This window comes from Melanerpes formicivorus, unplaced genomic scaffold (genome assembly GCF_026170545.1).
Source record: "Melanerpes formicivorus ecotype bairdi unplaced genomic scaffold, bMelFor1.0.p_v2 SCAF_3, whole genome shotgun sequence".
Lineage (NCBI taxonomy): Eukaryota > Metazoa > Chordata > Aves > Piciformes > Picidae > Melanerpes > Melanerpes formicivorus.
In genome coordinates, this window is record NW_027142355.1 from 6,946,907 (window position 1) to 6,969,399 (window position 22,493).

Here is a 22,493-nt window from a genome sequence, read left to right on the forward strand (position 1 = left end):
TTTCTCCATGCCACTGTGCTACAAATAATAATAGTGTAACAGCAGCTTAATTTCACATCTTAGTCATTTACTATGAACATTGGCAGCCTCGTTACCCATATAACTTTATTGAATTATTGAAAATTTAAGTGAAAAGCAACCTTCAAATCATAAACTCAGCAACTGGAATTCAGAAACTTTCAGTTGTATTTCAAGTGCCTGAACAAGTTAATTTTTTTTTTCTTTTTTGAGTTTCTTGAGTGCCACCAGCTAGTGCAGAATTGAAGGAAGCATAATCGTTGATCATTTCCTGGTAAACTCCCCAGCAGAAAGAGCAGGTGTAACCATCTCGGTTACCTTCTTCTGAATAGTCTTCAGCTTCTAAGTATCTCTTTCAAACTTGGTAGCACGAACTGGATACAGCATTCCAGATGTGGCCTCACAAATGCCAAGTACGTTCTTGTACATTAACACTTGTTAATGTAGCATGGTGTGTGTTCAGTCTTCATTACCTCAAAGGTGCAGTGCTGACCCTTGTTAAGCTTTTTGCACTTGGACCCTCAGGTCGCTTCTTGCAGAGCTGCTATCTTATTAGCTAGTCTGCAGCCTATATAATTGGATAGGGACTTTTTAGACCTGGGTGCAAGGCTTTGTCCCTTCAGCCCATTCTCTAGCTTGTTCAAGGTCTTCTCATATGGCAACCCTGTCCTCCAGCACATCAGCCACACTGCTAGTTCCACATCATGTATATGCTGGGTCATTCTAACTCATAGCCACATCACTAAGTTTGTTAAATAGCATAAGCTCAAATATTGCTCCTAAAAGAACACCACCCATAACTAGCTTCCAGTAAGATTTCAAACTACATACTGCAGCTTTTTTGACCCTGACAGTCCAGTCAGCTGTGTGCCATAAATATCTACCTTGTAATCGTCCCACCCAGTTACATTTGAGTTTGTCTAAAGAGGTGCTTTGGGAGCCCATGTAGATACCCTAGCTGAAATCAAGGCAAACTATACCCTCTGCTTTTCCTTCATCCACAGAACCACTTATTTTACCATAAAATGAGACAATTTGCTCTTCTGCCTTCAGGTTTAGAAATTCTAAGTCAATTAAGGTCAAGTGCTTTACTATTTAGTGTGTTGTGCTGCTTCTGGGAGTTGCTTATTTTTGGAGAATGGCCAAATAGCTGCTGAAATCTTATCCTATCTGAAATGCATTTTCATAACTTTCATATTCCACTCTTAAGGAAAACCAGAGAAAATGGGCAGTGTTGTATGTATGTATGAATCTCAGTAACTTAAGGTGGCCTTGTTGCTTGTTTGTGGGTGGAATAACCTAATCTGTATATTGTTGTGTTTAAGTCATGATGTAGTTTATAATGTAATGAATGAGGGCAAGCAAATGCCTTTGACCAGTCAGATAGCCACTCATGTGCATTGTGTCTATGGTACTGATAAAAGCTTCCAGCACAGATTAGGTAGTTCTACCTGACCTAGCAGAAGATGCCTTCATGAGGGTACCTGCAGAGGCAAGTGCATACAGCCAGTAACTGGATATGACAATTAAAGTGTCAAAGATCCCAGTAAATCTCACTTCACAATGCATTCCTGCCGTTGTTCATCCAACAGGATAAACTGGGACTAAGATTCAATTTGAGATTCATTGTGCAAATGAAGAACAAGCAGATGATGTTTCCTGACTTTGAAAAACAGAATATTCCTTCATTAAATATGAATGATAATTGAGATCTATAAATACCTTATAATAAAACTTACTGAATAAAAATGATGGAGCTATATCTGACTAAACTTTCTGTCTTACATAGATAAGATTCAAGGAAAATGAAAGATTTTTAAAATAGTAACTCTTCACACAATCCATAATTAGTTTGAATCCAGTGAACATGGAATCTCACAGGTAAACCACATATGGTGTGGATCAAAATGCTTTTGATACATTTCATGTAAATTATAGACATAAAATACATTACTAGAGGAGGTTTTCTGAGTTCAGCTTTTGTTCTCTGGCTAATGTTCTCATCATAACCAGCAGACTTTGAAACATCATCTTTATTTATTCATTGGCTTTTAGATGATATGGAACTGGTGAGATGTTTTGAACTGAGATTTCTGTTACAACTCAATGATCAAATTATTTTTTTAATTGTTTCTCTGTTGTGGTTAACGACTTTGAGAAATCCAAAATTCAGAACAGTTTCTCTTAGTTACTGGATTATGCTTCCAAAATGTATAATGAAATATTCTAGCAAGGGAGGTATTCACTGGTCAAGGATATTGAAGCATTATCTCAGATAGTAGGTTTAGTGTCCACTGAGAGGTTTTGTTCTGCCAAAGGGCTGGTAGTAACACCTGCTGAGATATCTTGCCATCTGTTTATATATCTAAGAGCTGTAAGATTTGATTAGTAAAACTTTTCCTCATGTGCTGTGACCACTGACATTTTTTTCTGTATTAGGGATGCATTTTGGATGAGGCCTATGGCTTCAAAGTATTTTTTCCTAGGAGAAAATCAGTTGGAGTTAATTAATGCTGTAATGCTGCACTGAGCAGAGTTCAGTCTTGCAGAGATGCAGGTAAAGTTGCATAAATGCTGAAGGATCTCACATGTAATGTGGGCCAGTGTCACAAATAACAGTCGATCAAAGCCTTTCACTGCAAAATTCCACCACTCCTAAGTAAATCAATGTAAGTAAATCAGTGTTAGTTAATCTTCCTGATGTCATTAAGATCTAATGTTCTCACTGGGAACTTTCCATTTTGAACTTCATAAACTTCAGGTTTTACAAATTTTAGACATAGAAGTGTGAACAATTTCAGACTGTTTCAGGCACATTAAGTCCCCATTGGGGGACCCATGGTGGCCAGATGGGTAGAACATTCACCAAGGAAGCAGAAGACCTTGATTTCTAAATCCTAAACTAGAAGTTAGATACCCCTTTTGTTAAGCAAAAGTCACAGTTCAGTCAGGAATGCAAGAGGGTAAAGAGAGATTAAAAAAGACAAGCTGATTCTCTTGAGAATGTGATGAACTTGGGGAGAGGAAAAACAATACTGAGTACTGGCTGCAATTCCCAGTGCTATTTGTTTATTTATATCCAATTATATAAAAGGTGGGATCACTCAGGCTAAGTTGTTTGGCTTTTTTTCTTGGATCAGTCACTGCAAAAATGTACATTAGAAGTTTTCTATGCACTGCAAATGGAATTATGTGCATTAGTTCTCCTCATGCTGCTTTATAACCCAATCAACTTGCTTGCAATATTTACTGTGTCTATTTATATGCCCCATGGTTTTGATGGAATCTTAAAGTATATTTGCATTGAATCTACATTTGCCTAATTGTGATGTTTACACTATCCTTATACCTTAGTCTTGACAATATCTTACAGAAAATCCTTGGGCTAGAATAATTCTGAATCTTAGTCAATATGTATTTCAGTCTAACAAGCAGCTATATCTTCATGCTCTATTCCCCAGTTAGCACAAAGCTTCATTACTCTTTTGGGCTAAAAATAAACTGCTATGTGTATTATCTTACCCATAATTCATTTATTTACAAAGTTAGTGAAACTCATAATTAATCAGACTTCTCATGAGGTCTGATTCCCTTCTGGTGCACTAATAGGCAGTTTAGCAAAGGGAAGATTTTGCAATGAATCCCTCCCCTAGGACAACATTGTCATTATTTGATCTCAGATTTAACCTCATCTCTTTTTTTTACCTTTATACCCTTCAACTTTGATTCTTGGTGAATCAGTGAAACAGCTTCACATGGAAGCAGGAAAAAATAATCTGCCCTAGACGTATACAGCATGTGATTACAGCATGTCTGTGGAAAGCATGAGCTGGTGGTTCAGTCTCCAGCAACGCTGCATGGGAACTGAAATACAGGCTGCCCATTTCAGTGTTGTACCTTATTCTGACTGATTTCTGTCAGAAGAATTAGATAGAATACAGAGTAAATACATATGTTTTTAGGAAAAGAAGAAAAAAAAAAGATAAAAAGAGAAATAACTGAGATAAAAAAGCTTTGCAAACTGCAGATGACAAGAAATGACCTTTGTAATGCAACAAGACATCAAATCAGTGTGGTCAGTAGCCTTCTCTTACAGGGAAGAAGGAAGAAAAGCCTAACTGCATTAAAGATGTAGCTTGGGTAGTTTTAATTGGGATTTAGGTTCTTGCATCATTGGAAATGATGAAGCTCAAGCAGCTAGGAAGTTCCAATATTCTCATTTCCATGGATCACAAACAAGTACAGCATGATATGCAACTTTAAAATAATTTGTCCTGCATACTGTTCTCTAAGAAAGGCATCATTCTGCACATATATTCCCCCTTCTCACTTTTTGTTCCCTAGATGGGTAAAACAGTATGCTTCTTACAGTACAGATAGTTTATTTAACAAAACAATTAATCTAATCAAACATGCTAGGAAAAATTAAAGACTTGCTTACTGTATTATATAATGAATTTTCATCTTCTTACCACATTCGGTTTTCATCCAGTCCAGTATTTTTTTCCCCCTCTACAGTCTTCCTGTAGAATGAACTTGAAGTTAATTTAATTCATGTTCTCATCCCTGCTTAAACCAATTAATACAAAATGCAAACAGATATGCAATACAATTATATGAATGTTTTTAGAAGTCTTTTAATTGAGGCATATATATTTTAAGGGTTTAATTATTCTACAATGTACACTAGGAAATGAAGAAGAATGCGTCTGGATAAGCGATTTGAGGCCAAATGCAGACCTGGTCAGCATGCTGATTCACAAGGTGTTTGTATTCTGTAGCCCAGTGTACAGAAAGCTATGCCTATTTATGCATCTAGTAAAGTTTAAAATCAGTATAAAGCATTACCAGCTGTCTTTGTCTTCTGTAGATGATGACAAAGGATGCAGACTTTTGAAGACAGAGAGAGTGGAGGGTGAGAAAACATAACAACTCCTAATCCTGTCAGTGGAAAAGATAAATGAGCGTACTTATGTCAAAATGTGCTGTTGAGGGGAAAATACTATAGAAAATTAGACAGCGATATACATGGCTCTGTGTGTGTGTACGTGTGTGTGTATATGTACTCATGCCATTGTCCGGATATAGCATAGGAAGGGGTGGGAAGCCATAGTGTGGGGGAAGTAGTTTAGAAAAATAGGAGAGTGAAAGAAAAATATCCAGGAGGAGTCACGGAGAAAGAAAGTGAGAATGAGAAAGATTCAGGAGAAAAGGGGAGAAAGAGTTAAGAAAGGCACAGGAAAGTTTTAGAATGAAAGCATGTAATGAGGTGCAATTGCTTAAAAAATTTGTAAGTAAGATGGATAGCAAGAAGTGCAACAGAAAAAGGGGGGAAGAAGTAGGAAGTCAAAAAAGAACAAGCAGTAGTATTCACTGAGCCAAGTGGTTTTATGATTTGTAATGAGATTACTGTGTTGAATGACCATTTTCTTAACATTTGTAATAAAAGCAAACAGGAATTATTCAGTATTCTGAAAGACATTTAACATCACTGCTTATGTCTTCAGTTGCTCAAAAATGTAGGCTAGAGTTTCACAGGATAAACTGAAGAGCTCAAACCTAAACATCCAGGCCTCATGTCTTACCAGAGCAACAGTGCTTAGCAAGTCCAGAAATAGTAAGATTGATTCTATTCATAAAGGAAGCAAATATTTTCATGAGCTTATTTATATATATGGGCCTGTATGTAAATCAAGTCCTACACTGCAGGACAATAGCAAACTTCTAAATTTTGTTTGAGAAATTCTGGTTTCCTTAGCAAAGTTTCAAGGTATTACTCAACATGAAAGAACAAGTACACATACTTCAAGATGACTGAGGGAAAACTATGAAGATTGAAAAAGTAAAAAGCTGTTGTTCAGTAGTAATACTGTTAAAAATCTAAGGAACAAGAAGTTGCAGAAATCTAACATGTAAATTAGTTAAATAGAGCTAACCCAATCAGCATGCATATACTGTTTCATATAAGGAAGGACTACAAATGGTAAGGCACATGAAGTGAAATTAAAATGAGACAGTGCATGGCCTAATGAATACTGGTGACAGGCAGCTGATAAGCTAGTCTACATATGTCTAAGAGAGACTGTATTCATACAAATGAACCAAGGTGCAGTTCTCTTTACCCTTGGTGGGAGACTGATTTGGTCTCTACGCTCTGCATTGCTCCCTTCAGCTTGTGGGAGAACTGGAACACTGAGCACTGTTAAAATAGGTTGACATTTTCAAGGTTTCAAAGTTATTGCAAGACTCAGACTGACTGCATGTGCAACACAAAAATCTTACTTCCTTCAGAAGTAAGGCTTAAACTGTAGAAAAGAGATGAGAGATTTATTCAGATGGACAGTTGATTGCTACTGCATTAAAGCTAAATGGAGTTTGCATTTGCACTGCAAATTAGATTTGCTACTTGTATAGCACTACATGGCATGTCTAATTTAGACTCCAAGGCCAAGGTAAATGACACTTTTATTAAAATAAAGTCAATGGCAAGGAACTAAAGGTACAAATTGGAAGGCACAAAGTACAATAGAAATCTGAATGAAAGAGATCGTACAACAAACACGACAGAAAAGATTGGCATAAGATTTTCTCGTTTCATTGTCCTAAATCTTGAATGCTTAGAAAGATATACACTAACAAATGGGGAATCAGAAGATTAGGAAGTGATCACAGAGATAGTATTCAGCAATAAAATAAATTGGCAGTTACATTAGTAGCAACATTCTTCAGCAGCTTCCAATCAAATTGAAATTAGACAGCAATGACAAATGGTCTCAAGGAATCAAACCTCAGAGAATGAATCCCTATAATTAGCAGGACTAATCTGCTCTGATGCTGGCCTCCTGGGTCTCTCTTTCCAATTTTGACAGTACATGTGTGAATAAAATTTAGGCTAGTGAAACTTAACAAAACTGAGACTGGAAGTGGACATTTTGTCTATGAAGGGGTGCATCATGACTCAGACTGTACTCAGACTGTTCTTATCTCACAAGTTTTACTAATTCATTTCTTAATGTTAAAGAAAAGTTGTGCAAATCAATATTTCTTTTCATTAATCAGCATGGCATGTTTTTTTCTGATACTTCCTTGAAAAATCACTTAGGATGTGTTATTTAACTGGCCACTCAAAATGTATTGATCAAGCACCATAGCAGTTGCCTCAGGTAAATTAATTCTGTCATTTGCTTCATTAATTGTACATCTTGAATGACTGCATGACTGGACTGTATGAAGCGGTATAGGTGTTAGAAATTAGTTCTGAAAACTAAGTGAATTTGGTCTTATCACCAGTTGGGGGAACATGCTGCATCTCCAGATTTTTACTGGCACACAGAATATGTGTCATAGACTGGGTCTCAGACAGCTAGTGAGTTTTATTAGTTATGTGCAAAGGTATGAACTATAGCCTACAGAGGATTGTAGTAGCCTTGGGCTACTACACAGCAAAAGAATAGTTGGATTCCATTAATTCAACATTGATTATAACCCATCCTGTGTTCTAAGATATAAACATTGGAATAGACACATTAGTTGTATTTAAAGAAGAGGAAAAAGACAAGCCAAGGATTTAACAGAACTTTGAGTTTACCTTCAGTCCCCCCAGATCCTGTCTGAATTCATACTATTAATAAAATAAGTTTTATAACAAACCAATAAAGTTAACCATACTAAATTACAAGGACAAGATGGCAATCATCCTGGAGTTGTAAGTGAAATTTTCTGAGCCACGGTACTGTGGTATATAACCAGTGGTTTAAATCAGCCTCTTGGGACCAGAGGTCTGGACACTCACAAAGCTGAGTGTCCAGACACCAAGCTTAAAGCAAGCTCCAAGAGAAATTCTGGGTATTACTAGCCCACAAAGCTGATTTATATTTTCAATCAATTTTCTTTCTACATAATTGAATACTATGCTAGCAGTTACAGGGATAAATATAACATACTGAAAGAGTCAGCAAACTTCTTTTGGAGAGTCATGCTCTGCCAATCTCCTAAAGATCTCTGAAGGAAATAATAACATTCAGTTGATATGTTTTTCATAAATATTCTTATCAAGAGCAATTACATAAGTTGTACTGTCATACACAAGAATCAGGTAAAAAAATCAGCTTTTACAATGAGAAGAAACTACCAGTAGTAGTCTTTGGTGTGTAAAGCAGTCATAACCATACATAAAAGTAGTGAATTGTGAAAGAATGGAATTTTTAGGTAATGAAGTATTATGCATGCTAGACAAACATAAAATTGAATGGAAAGGAATCCACAAGAATCTCAAAATACTGGAGGACTTTTCTGTAAAAATAACTTAATTAAGTCATAACTTAATTAAGTCATCACAAATATACCATTCACGTGAGGTAAAAATACCGTAATTATAAACAGTAGTGGCTTCCTCAAACTGTGGTATCTATTACCTTACAGAAAGAGGTCTGGAAACACTGGAGGTGGAAAATAAAGCAATATAGAGAGCATCGGAAATTACTAGGAATGAGGAGAATTAAACAGGGAAAGCTATTATGTCACTGTATCAATTCATCCCGCTCCTTCCGAATGCCTGACACGATTCTCATTGCATGCTTTCAAAAGAGGTGTCACAGAATTTTTAAAACTGCTAACAAAGGAAAATCAGTCAGTGAGATGAGCAACACCTTCTGTATGAGGGAGGAGAAAAAGTATCAAGTCTTTCCATGCTTGGAGAAATTAAGATAGAGAGCAATATGATATACATCTATAAAATTGTAAATTGTTTGATTAAGATGAATAGGAAGTTCTTATTAATTATTTCTAACCTCACAAAAACCATATGACCTCAATGAAATCATCAGCCAGCAAGTTAAATATTAATGAATCTGAATATAATACATAACTACATTGTGGGCCTCTGTCACAGAATACTTTGGAAACTAAAAGTGCAAATTACTTTCAGAAGTGGTGGATGCAGAAAAGTCCATTTGATAGCCTTCAGTACAGGGAGCTATTAGATTGAGAAGGTAAAACAGAGATAGGATCACTGTTATACTCCTCTAAGAATTATTGCATAATGGCTTCCTGTTGTGAACATAGTTCTGGGTTGCATGAAAGGCCACAGGTTCTGATGAAATACCAATGATTTTCTAGGCAGAAGTTCTGCAGACAAGTTTCTTGAGGATGTTCTGAATGACAAGTAAAGCAAGAGTCAGCAATACCATAATATACCAGAAAATGAAAAGCATTGAGTGGTAAAGTATAAATATGAATTTGAAGTTCAGCTCAAGTCTAGTAAATTGCTAGCTAGAAAATTGGCTATGTTTTGGTATTTCATTTCAAGGAAAATGATCCAGACCTGTAAGTAACATCAAAGACATTACAGATCTTTTATTTTTACTGAAATTTTCAAAAGGTAGCTTCAAAGTAGGAAGAAAAATTGTTCACTAGGCTGCAAGAATAAAGAGCAAATGCAGAAAGCTTAAGCTGTTGCAGAGAAGATTTAAGCTAGAGCTCAGGATTTTTTTTAACAGCAAGATCCCAGGCATTGGTGTAGATTGCCTAGGGAAGTGTAAAATTTCTGTCGTTCTAGGGGTTTAACAAATCTCATAGAGAGATCCATGTGTTTACAGTTTAAGTGCAGATCATCCTGAATTACAGAGGTTAGTGGGCAACATACATGTCCAACATCCAGCAGAGCCCTATTTTCTTCTGACGTTTGAGGAATGGCTTGTCTGAAATGTGTGTGATAAATTCATACTGGTTTGACTTCATGCTGGCATGCAGCTATTCATGCTGTCTTTGTGTATATTTATTTTTTCTCATTCCATCTCTAATAATCTATAATTTTATTTACATGCTCAGCTACTATTCATCACAGTCAAATTCCTCTCCAATGGCTTGCCACTCACTGCTTAGTCTTATTCCCTGCGTTTTGTCAAATTCTTCTAGCTCGTTTTTCAAACATCCAGTGGTAATCTTTTCCTATTTTTATAAGGACAATTTCAAATTTCTTTTCACTTATTTCTTTTTAAAAGCACAGTATATAATGGTAAGCATGTTAAACTAACATCAATACCATTCCTTTATTCAGTATGTTCTCTCAAAAAAATGATTAGTCCTTTGGTAACAATCTCAGGTCAAGTTACCCAAATATTTCATTTAATCATACTTAGAGAAGACATGCCTTTAAATTTAGTGTAAGTTTTTGGCAGAATTTATATGTTAAAGTTAGGCTTGCAGATGTGGAGCAAAGGTGACAAAGATTTAGATGTGTTTCTTTATCCCTGGCACTAGCAATTGCTAGCTATTGTCATGCCACAGTGAAGCCATGCATCCAGACTGAAAGGGAGGAGCCTGAGCTGCCTTGTGACACAGCACCTCTGCAGCGGCTAATCCTTCTCTGACTAGGGAAGGCTCCCATGCAGGGAGAACCTGAGCAGGCACTGAGGTGCTGAATAGCCACCAGCTACCTCAAGGAAGATATGAAGCCTGGCCTATGTCCACACTTAACTGAATGCTTCTTACAGATAAAATAGTGAATGTGTATCAAGATCACAGCAGGGTAGTGTTCTGTGTGCCCACTGATCGTACAGGTAGGATATTTTGTAGAGTCTGTGTCACTAGAACAGAACACAGAGCAGCAGTCCCCCAGCAAGTATACTTTCTATTACTTGTAAAAGCAGAAGTAATGGGAGAAAAGTCCAGTAGTAGAAGCAAGCTGCATACTGCATTTGAGGAGGTGATGGGTCTCTTGCCTTCCTTCACAGCAGAAAACCCAAGATAATATTTTTGGAACCTTCATTACAAACTACTAATTTTATCTGCAAGGCCATTAAAGGTGATCAGTGTTTCAAAGGTATTTATCCCTGCATTCTGAAAATCTAACTTTCAGAGACCAGAAAAAACAGGAAGGAGAACCCAAGAGCAATAGAGACTTCAGGGCCTTGGAATCTTTGGTGGTTATTTTTTTCCTCCATCCTTGCAGTTACAGGCAGCAACATTGAAAAAAGCCAGTCTGTTAATATGTGACTCTGTGGCTGGTGTCACCATCATAATTTTGCAGGTTTTTTGATAGCAGGGTGGTCTACATGGCACCAGGTTTGCTGGCATCAGACAGAATTCACCTTTCTCAAAGGGAGAAGAGGGTCTTTGCTTAAGAACTTGTGGGACTCATTAACAGAGCTTTAAACTAGACTTGAAAGGAAAGAAGGATAATACCAGCCTTGGCTCTGACAGTCTGTGGGGTGATATGCCATGGTTAGAGAGACAGTGTTCTAGATCCTCATCCCAGGCTGTTCAGAAGAGACAGGCAAGGAAGGAGGGGTGGAGGCATTGTCCTCTGTAGAGAAACAGATGGAGTGTGAAGAGCTCTCTTGAAGAATAGTCATGAGCAGGTTGAAAGCATATGGGTAATAGAGACCAAGGCAACAAGGGGAACCTTGTGGTTGGTGTCTAGTACAGGCTGCCTGATCAAAGGAAGCTTGCTTGTAAAGCCTTCTTACTCCAACTACAGGAGGCTTCATGCTTGCAGGCTGTCATCCTGCTAAGGGGCTTAAATGACCCCAACACCTCCTGAAAAAGTTGTGTGGTAGGCTGAGTGGACAGTTTTGTGGGTGAGAAGTGGGATGGATGATCACATGCAGAGCGCAATGGTCAGTCGCTCAATATCCAGATGGATATCAGTGACAAGTGATGTCCCTCAGTGGTCCATACTTGGACCAGTGCTGCTAATATCTTCACCAATGACATAGATAATGGAACTGAGTGCACCCTCAGAGAGTTGGTGGATGACACCAAGCTGAGTGGTGTAGTTCACACACCAGAGGGAAGGATGCCATCCAGGGGGACCTAGTGAAGCTCTGGAAGTGGGCCTGTATGAACTTCATGAGGCTCAACAAGGGAAAGCACAAGGTCCTGCAACTGGATTGAGATCCAGTATCAGTACAGGCTGGGAAATCAAGGGATTGAGAACAGCCTTGTGAATAAGATTTTGGATGTACTGGTGGATGAAAAACTGGACATGAGGCAGCAATCTTATCCTGGGCTGCAGCAAAAGAAGTGTGGCCAGCAGATTGAGGGAGGTGATTTTGGCTCTCTACTCTCCTCTGGTGAGACCTCCACCTGGATTATTGTGTCCAGCTCTGGAGTTCTTGGCACAAAAGTATGAACCTGTTGGAGTGGGCCCAGAAGAGGGCCAAAAAGATGACCAGAGGGATGGAATATCTCTCCTTTGAAGAAAGACTGAGAGAGTTGGGATTGTTCAGCTTGGAGAATAGAAGGCACTGAGGAGACCTAATAGTGGTATTTCAGTACTTAAAGGCAGGCTATAAGAAAGGTGTTGACAGTCTTTTTAGCAAGGACAAGGGGTTATGGCTTCAAATTGAAAGATCTTAGATTTAGACTAGATATAAGAAAGGAATTTTTTACTATTAAGTTGGTGAAACATTGGAACTAGTTGCCCCGAGAGGTGGTAGATGCCTCATCCCTGGAAACATTCACAGTCAAGTTGGATTGGGCTCTGAGCAAACTGATCTAGTGGAAGATGTCCCTACTCACTAGATGACCTTCAAAGGTGCCTTCCAATCCAAACCATTCTATGATTCTGTAATTATTCAAAAAAAGATATCCGCTCACTCATAGCTATCTGCAAAGCTGTCTGCAGAGTCATGATCTGAGTGACAAATTGTCATTTAAATCAGCAAGGTTGTGGTTTTGTGCAGAACTACACAGTAGATAACAGTTCTGCCCCTGTTGAATCCTAAAGCTATTATTTCTAATGCCACAAATATTTTTCTTTCTTAATTGGACAAAAGCCTTCAATTGGCTTGGGACAAATTTGTCACTTAGAATCAAAGACAGGGAGACACATAGTCTGCAAGCCATTTAAATTAAAACAGGATTGAGCAGAGAAATGCACCACTTTATCCTTCTCTTTAGACTGAACCAGGATGTAGCAAATGATGGCAGAATAACTGTGAGGGACATTACTCAAACTTGATCAAGTAGACCAGGAGGAATCTTGGCAAACTGCATCAGTATCATAAATGAGCCAACAAAGTTTGAATCTTTTTACCATTCCACCCAGAAATCTATTAGAGAATGAGAAGGACTTCTTTATAGTTGCCCTGCTCAGTGTACATAATCCTTTGACATGCATAATGTTGCTTGATTTCATGTACTGTTTCTCCCTTTTGTTGATTGGCAGTGATATTGTTGTGCCAGAACAGGTTTAAAGTTTTTGTAATTCACTCCCTTGCTGCAACAAGCTAAGATCAAGGTCTTCGATTCTCAGAAGTTTGTGTTATTTAGCCCTATTGTTTTCATCCCTTAAAAAAAAATAATATGTTTTCATGTAGATTTCCCATAGGTGTCTCACCTGGTTTAATGGCACCCCCCTGTCCAGCTGCAGCTTTGCCATCAGTGAAATACAGTGTTAAGAGGTGCCCCAAAGAGCTGATTCTTTTCATATATATTCAGGAAAAGTATATGTGTATACATCTGCCCCAAACCAATGCTTCATGCTGACTCTCAAAGGTGATAAATATTTTGGGGTTTTTTTTCCCTGTTAGTCCTGAAAGGTTTTTTATTTCATTTGGTATTGTTTAATTTAGCATGATTTTATCAGACTAGTAATATAAATGTCAGTCCTGGTGTTGGGTAATTCTGCTGAAGAATACTTACAGAGGATGTAAACAGCAAACCTTTTTCTTCAGTGTCTGTTCATTATGTAAGTGGGGATTAGTAAATAACGAGTAAAAGAGTAAAATGCTTCTCTGCTCTGTGGCTGCTTAACATTTTCTCACTTATCATAATTGCACTTACTCACTAGTTTCTGTAGCTAAAACTAAGAAAATTGTCAGAAACTTATTTTTCAGAGAAAGAAATCCCTTTAGTTTTCTGCACAGATCACAAAAGTCTGAAGTATGGAAAAATAAGAGGAATTTTAAAAACTGGTTTTGCAGTATTAACTAGTGTTGTCTAGTGAAATTCACAGGATCGCAGGATGTCAGGGGTTGGAAGGGACCCAAAGACATAATCAGGTCTAGCTGCCCTGCCAGAGCGGGACCATAGAATCTAGCTTAGCTCACAGAGGAATGCACCCAGATGGGCCTTCAAAGTCTCCAGAGAAGGAGACTTCACAACCTTTCTGGGGAGCCTGTTCCAGTGGTCTGGGACCCTTACAGTAAAGAAGTTCTCCCTTGTGTTCAGGTGGAACCTCCTGGGCTGCAGTTTACATCCATTGCTCCTTGTCCTATCACAGGGAGCAAGTGAGAAGAGCCTGTCCCCTCCCTCCTGACACCTAGTCCTCAGATATTTATAAACATTTATTAAATCCCCTCTATGTCTTCTCTTCTCCAGACTAAAAAGCCCCAGGTCCCTTAGCCTCTCCTCATAAGGCAGTGCTCCAGCCCCCTAATCATCCTCGTAGCCCTCCACTGGACCCTCTCCAGCAGATCCCCATCCCTCTTAAACTGGGGAGCCCAAAACTGAACACAGTACTCAAGATGAGGTCTCACTATGGCAGAGTGGAAAGGGAGGAGAACCTTCCTCCATCTGTTGGACACACTCTTCTTAACACACCCCAGGATTCTAATGGCCTTCTTGGCCACCAAGGCACATTGCTCTCCCATGGATAACTTGTTATACACCAGGACTCCCAGGTCCCTCTCCACAAGGCTGCTCATGTTGAACCTCATTTTGTTCCTCTCTGCCCAGCTCTCCAGTCTGTCCAAGTCTCACTGGATGGCCACACAGCCTTCAGCTGTATCAGCCAAGCCTCCCAATTGGGTGTAATCAGCAAAGTTGCTGGGCAGACACTGTCCCCTCATCAATGTCATTGAAGAAGTTGAACAGCACCGGACCCAGCACTGATCCTTGGGGGACTCCACTAATTACAGCTCTCCAGGTGGACTTGGCACCATTGATCACCACTCTGAACTCTATCTTGTCACCAGTTCCAAATCCACCTCACTGTCTGCTCTTCCATCCCACGCTTCCTGAGCTTGCTCACTAGGATGTCATGGGTGACGGTGTCAAAGGCCTTGCTAAGGTCAAGGTAGACCACATGCACTGGTCTCCCTGAATCTACCCATTCAGTTATGGCATCATAGAATGCTATCAGATTAGTCAATCGTGATTTCCCCTTGGTAAACCCATGCTGACTACTGATAAACTACTTCTGTTCCTGGTGCCTTGAGATGCCCTCCAGAACGAGCTGCTCTGTCATTTTTCCAGGGATGGAGGTGAGGCTGACTGGTCGATAGTTCCCTGGAACCTCTTTCTTGCCCTTTTTGAAGCCTGGACTGACATTGGCTCTCCTCCAGTCCTCAGGCACCTCTCCTGTCTGCCAGGATTTGGCAAAAATGATGGAGTGGCAGAGTGATAACATCAGCCAACTCTCTCAGCACTCTTGGGTGTGTCTCATCAGGGCCCGTGGACTTGTAAATATTCAATTTGTGCAATTCATCCTTAACCCAGTCTTTACTGACCAGTGGGGAGTATTCGCTCCTCCAGGCTTCCTCTCCTTCATCCAGGGTCTGGAGTAAGTAGGGCAGTTCAGTCTTAGGTGTAAGGACTGAAGCAAAGAAGGCATTCAGCAACTCTGCCTTCTCTGCATCCTCAGCTACCAGGGCTGCCTCCTTGTTCAGCAGTGGCCCCACACCTTCCCTATTTTTCCTTTTCCTACTGATATATTTGAAGAAGCCTTTCCTGTTCTCTTTTATTTCCTTTGCCAGTTTCAGTTCCAAGAGGGCTTTGGCCTTCCTTGTTGCCTTCCTACATGCCCTGACAACTTCTCTATAGTTCTCCCAAGTGACAATTTCCTTCTTCCATGAATTCTAAGTTTCTTTCTTCCCTGAGATTTCCTTCAGGAGCTCCTTGCTCAGCCATGCAGATCTCCTAGCACGTCTACCCAATTTTCTAATGTGCTGTTATAGCGTAATACTACAGACTACTGTAGCAGATATAAACATCAAAAAACCCCTGACATTAAAAGAGCACTGAAATTGCTAAACTAGTATTCACCCATGATGCACTGAGGTCCCTTAATGACTGATTCTCCAATAAACTGTTTACTTTTCATTGTGCTTTGTCACCTGTTCTCTATTCATTGTACCAAATTCAACTCTTGCTCTGAACTACTACTTTTTTAGAAGTTCTTCCATAATGCACATCAGTAAAGGAGCCAAATGTTTCCCAAACATTTATTTTCTTGAATGACGTTTGAGATACTACTCTTTTATTTAACTATGAAACATACTAAGAAACTCCGTTTGAGATTCCTATGTGTGATCTTTCAGTGTAAGCAACATAGTACTGACTTCAGAGGTTTCTATGAGCACTCTTTCAAATGAAACTGCAGTGTTTTGAGTCCAGTATCCAGAAAACAAATACAAAATTCATGATCATGTAAGATAGGGGAAACTTAGCTTAAGGTAGTTGCATAGTATCTAATTATGTGACAGATACAGAAAGTAAATGTCATTCTCTAAGACAGCTCCATCAGACCAGTCCATTTTATCCCCCTTTCTCTTTCTTTTACAGTGCTGACTCCCACATTCTCTACCATTTACAAGATTTAGAGAACGCTAGGATAACTGACAGGCTAGAGATGATAATGGTTTCCTAGGATCTCACTGGTCCTTGCAAAATGGGTCTGGATTAATTTACAAGTGATGATTATCCTATTTTTATTTCTCTCCATGCCAAGGAGCTAAAACACACCTTCAGTAACATTCCTACCACTGATAATGTAAGAGTTACACAGCCCATAGCATAGAAGATAATTTGAAACTTTGAAAACCTCTATATCACTGAAAAACTGTTTGTCCAACAGTGACCTCTTGGTTCCAGCCATTCTCTAGCTTTTCTTTCTATCATCCAGTTTTAATCTACCTAGACAGTAGCATCCAAATTTACCAGGTAAAACTGTTCCAGTCTGTGTTGCTCTATCAACTACCTGAAGGAAGGTTGCAACGAGGTGGGGGCTGGTCTCTTCTCCCAGGCAAGCAGCACCAGAACAGGAGGACACAGTCTCAAGCTGCACCAGGGGAGGTTTAGGCTAAATGTTAGGAAGAAGTTCTTCATAGAATGGGCTGCCCAGGGAGGTGGCGGAGTCACCATCACTGGAGGTGTTTGGGAAGAGACTGAATGGGGTGCTTGATGCCACAGTTTAGTTGATTAGATAGTGTTGGATGATAGGTTGGACTCGATGATCTCAAAGGTCTCTTCCAACCTGGTGAATTCAATTCTATTCTATTCTATTCTATTCTATTCTATTCTATTCTATTCTATTCTATTCTATCACTTAAGACAGTCTCAGTTTCCCCTCTTCTTTCACCTTGCAAGCTCAGCTGGCCTATTTGTTCTTCCCCACACCAGCAATGAAGGTGGTGAAGACTTTGGAAAATAAGTGTTATGAGAAGTGACTGAGGGAATTGTAATGGTTTAGTCTGGAGAAGAGGCTGAGGGGAGACCTAATTGCTCTCTACAACTACCTGAAAGGAGGTTGCAGTTAGGTGGGCTTTGGTCTTTTCTCTCTAGTATCAAATGATAGGAGAGGAAATGACCTCAAATTGTGCCAGGGGAGGTTTAGGTTGGATATTAGAAAAAAATGTCTCTACTGAAAGATTAGTCAGGCATTGAAATAGGTTGCCCAGGGAGGTGGTGGAGGTGTTTTTAAAAAACGTGTAGACATGGCATATCAGAATATGGTTTAGTGGTCATGATGGTGTCAGCTTGAATGTTGGAAGGCTAGGCTTGATGATCTTAGAGGTCTTTTCTAACAAAAACAGTCCTATGATTCTGTAGTTCTATGATAAGATTGTTTTACAGGAGTCTGAGCTTCCTGACTAGAGGTCAAACAGTAACCCACCACAGCTGCAGAGAGGAAATGTAAGAACTGGGATGAATTCTTTTAAACTGTGTTCAAAACCACAGAATAAGTAAACTCATTAATCCCATTCCCTGGTGCATCCACAAGACTTCACCTACTTTATGTAAGCAGAGGAAGCTCACCTGAATTCAGGATCAGCGTAAGAAATCCAAAATTCTGATACCTCTAGATTTCTATAACTGCTTAACAGATATAAAATTGTATTCCTTATTGTTTCACCTTTCTTTGTGTTCTATTATCTGTGATCACTTACAATGCCAAGTACCTCTCAGCATTTTTTTAGCAAATTCCTAAAGGAAGGAGCCAAGGTTCATATTAGGTCCCCATGTTCTTTGTGGGTGTGCTTTTTTTTTTCTTTTTTTCTTTAAACAAGTCTGGCTTGGGTACCTTACTCCAGCAATGGCCAGGCAATGAATTTCTGTCACCCTGTCTTATGTGTCAAGGCTAAGGAGTCTCTGGAACCTTCAGTTTAATTTCTTCATTCAGCTCTCCAGTGCAGTGTGGTAGCAGTCTGAGGCGCTCAAGCTCCTTTGCCCTGTTAAGCACACAATGTATATATTTTGAAGGAAAGGAAGGTATGTAAAAGTTATCCATACCAAGGCTGGCTGTAAACAACATTTCTGAGGAACAGATTCACAAAATTACACAGGAGCACAAATTGTTCACAATTTAATTTAAATGCATCTATCATATAAGTACTCCTGAAAGTCTTTTCAAAATTGCCAAAGACCCAGGAAGTCCATGGTAATATAATAGATGTAGTTTTGTTGCAACACTTTTGAAAATTAGGAAGTTATACACCATAAGTTAAGGTTATCATGTTGCTTCTTAAGGCCTCATTCTGATACTCATTTAGATTTCTGTAAATTCATATAAATTTGTGTGACTTTGCATCTTAATTTGTATATCTACTCAACAGAATTCAAGAACTTAGTGTTTTTAAACATCCTTTCACATACATTCCATCAGACACATTGTGTCCTTTCTTCTCTTTCTCTGTTCTTGTTCATTTGCTGGTGTTTTTGAATTCCTTCTAAAACTAATTTTCCTCCTCAAAAGCAGTTTGTCTTCTGCACCTCAGTTCTAGTGTTAGCTTTGATGAAGATTCCTCTGCTAAGCTGTATACTCAACCTTCCTTCTTCAGGAATTTATAGCCAGTCAAATATGCACAAGGACATTCTGTCTTCATCTTATACAAAAAAATTTGACTTTTCCTTCCAGCAGTAGGTGAATGTATGCAACCTCCACTGCTCTCACAGATTGAATACTACTGTGGGGTAGGGAGAAGGGTACCACAAAGTTTGCTGCTGTCACAAAGTAAGGGGAAAGAGGGTAGAGCAGCAGATGATGGGTCTGCTTTGGGCTGCAAAGGCAGGAAAGAGTATTTAACTGTTCAGAAAGTGTTTGTTCCTCAGACAGCCCTTCTCATCCCCTCTGAGAAAGAAGAGCAGACAAATGGAAATGTATTGCATGGTAGATTCAGTTTGTGGGCTAACTCTTGAATTACATTAATCAGAGACAATAAAACAATTGTGTATGCTTGATTTACTAATGTTTGTAAAATATTTTAAACCCTGACACAAGATTTCCTTGTTAATATCCACTGGATAATGATAAATAATGAATGGATATGAATAATAGGGCTCTGCTGCAGCAGCAGGCATAATGGAAGCATTAGCTGCTATCTCCACTGTTATGTCACAGTTGTCATATCAGGTGATAAAATTTGCATGAAGTATATTACCTCATTTTAGTAGTGTACTCATAAATCAGAATTTTCCATTTAAAGGAATTTGTTTGCTTTATATTTTGCAAGTGACTTGATAAGCAATCACTACTTACTGGTTTTACTGTTTGCCTTTTACTTTTTTCCCTTCTTTTTAATTCCACTGCTCTATTTCTTGGAATTGTTTCAAATGACAGATGGCGAATGTTTTTCAGTTCTTTGTTGCACTCTTCACAGTCTAGCTCTTCAGCCTTCATTGTAGAACTAGAATAACTATTTTGTGAGCATTAAAAACAGCACCAGAAGTTTTAGCTATGGGATTCAAAGATAATTGGAGCTGTTCAAATATTTTATATAATTAGGTGCTATGATTATTTATTCATATTTTGGTAGCAGGAGACTTTGGTTCGTACCAGCCTAACAAAAATCAGTTCCTTCCCAAAAAGTGATGAAAAAAAAGAAGAACCACAAAATAGATGGTTGTAGATGGAAACAATGAGATGGTGGTCACAGCACACTAACTTGAGAGTGTCCAGTCTTTTAAAAAGCACTATGAAAAGAAGAACTCTGAGAAGGGGCTTGCAGGTATTGACATGGTTCCAGATATGCACAAAGGTCTCTTACCCAGCACGCAGGGCCGCTGAAGCATAACAAGCAAGGTGCTTCTCTGAAATCTCAACAAGGCAGTGTTATCGTCTGCTGTCACTCCTAAGTAGATGCATATAGCCATATTTTGATAGGAAATATGAGAAATCTCTCCAAAAATTTGTGCTAGCAGCAATAACTAGATTCTGATGGAAGAGAAACTCAGGGAGAAGGGTCACACAGTCTCTGTCACAAAAAAATAATCTTTTTGATCAAAATTAGAAAAAGAAAATTCTGTGTGCTGTTATCATGCACTCCAGGTGTAGCTGTGTTACTCACAAGGATAAGTATCAGAGTCTTAAAAAATATTGCAACACTGTACATAGTAGCTGTGTATAGAGAAAGAAGATATTTGATATCAGGTTACATACTATGAGATAAGAAGGTGGTATTGATTAAAGCATTATGAACTGAAGGAAAAGAGTTTGAGGGAATGACTAAGAATCTTGTTGAACTTAAACTAACAGTCCAGGAAATACTGGGGATATATCCACTATGCCTCAAACTGCAGAATGTTGAAATAATAATGAATGAGCTCCATATTGAAGCTTCCTCTACTGCAAATTATTTCAAACCAGTTAAAGACAGGCATTTTCAAAACACCTAAGATACTGAGGAGAACCACTACTGTCAAACTGTCATCTCCTAATGGCTCTGGATTTTCTCCTCTAAGTATTTAAAATAATTGCTAGTCATGAAACAAATGCTGAGGGCCTAATTTTACATGCCTGTTTCAAGCCATACTCCCAGATATCAGGTTGATTAAGTTAGTGGGAAATTGCCCAATAATAATTAAGTACAATAACTCTTGTTGTAAAAAGCCAAAATTTGTATTTTAAATCACTTATTTTAGTAATCTTTTAATAAGATATTTTGCTTGAAATTAATGTGGTGCATAACATTGTATTAAACTATATTAACCAGCATATTTTAATTATGATTGTATTGGAAGAGGAGTTATAAGTATGTGTTCAGTGCTGTAATTCAGAACAGTACTGGAATGGAACTGGAATGTATTACATAGAATGGGCCCATTGCTGAATATGTCCCATATAGACATGGAAATCTGAGGTAGTAAACTGATCTACAGAGGCAGGAATTATAACCACCATATCCCAGAGGCCACCTTTGGTAAAAACTGAATGGCACCATCTCTCAAACATGCTGTGGAGTGTGTGTTACAGCTCATAGGAATTCTTTTGCAAATCTTCAACTAATGATAGTTGGAAATATTTTTAGAATTTCATAGCAACAATTTAGTCAGTGTCAGGTTCAAAATTCATAGGCTGTATATCTAGAACACCTGAAATCCAATGTTTGTCACCTCCAAAGGGAAAGACAAATCTATGTTGACCAAAAAAAAAACCCAAACAAACAGCAAGCCAAAAACAAATAAACAAAAAAAAAAAAATCGATAAATAGGAAAAAGAAAATTGTACTGGAAGGAAGGCTGGCCTGACTGATTTGGTTGCTAGTTAGGGAGAAAAGAAGATTCTATAGTCATTGGAAAAGGGGCAGGCCACTTGGGGGGACTGGAAGATTGTCATGAGACAGAATACAGAATACAGAATCAACCAGGTTGGAAAAGACCTTTGAGATCATCAAGTCCAACCTATCACCCAACACTATCTAATCAGCTAAACCATGGCACTCATCCAGATCCTCCTCTATGCAAATTTGGATCTGATGCCCATGTACTAGGACCTGAGAACCACTCATGGTAGATTAGTACAGCTCTCTTTCTGGAAGAACTCTCTCTTCTCTTTACTTTTCTTTGTAACTCATGCACTTGTGCTTGTAGAACAAAGAATTTCCATCTCATACTTCTATTGTCTCCATACTCACACAGGAGAGACCACAGGGCACATTGTGGCACAAACTGTTCCTGTTTAGCTGTAGAAGAGTTCAACTCTGCCAGCTAAACCCATTGGTTCATCTTCAGCCTAGCAGTGTCCTGGCTTCACACAGCCTGCTCTCAGAAGCAAGCCCCCTGCCCCACACACAGATGGATGGAAAAACCACCCCAAAGAAACACCTCCAGGTTGAGATAAAGAGTTTGCTGAGATGATAACACTATGGAGTTACCTTAACAGAAGCTGTCTGGGTTTTTTGTTTATTGAACTTAATATTGGCCTATCAAAATCATGTTTGGGTTTGTCAATAAATTGTGTAATATCCAAGAGTAGTGGAACATCCTGAAACTAGCCATATTAATCATCTAGCAATCACTAAAAGTCAATAATT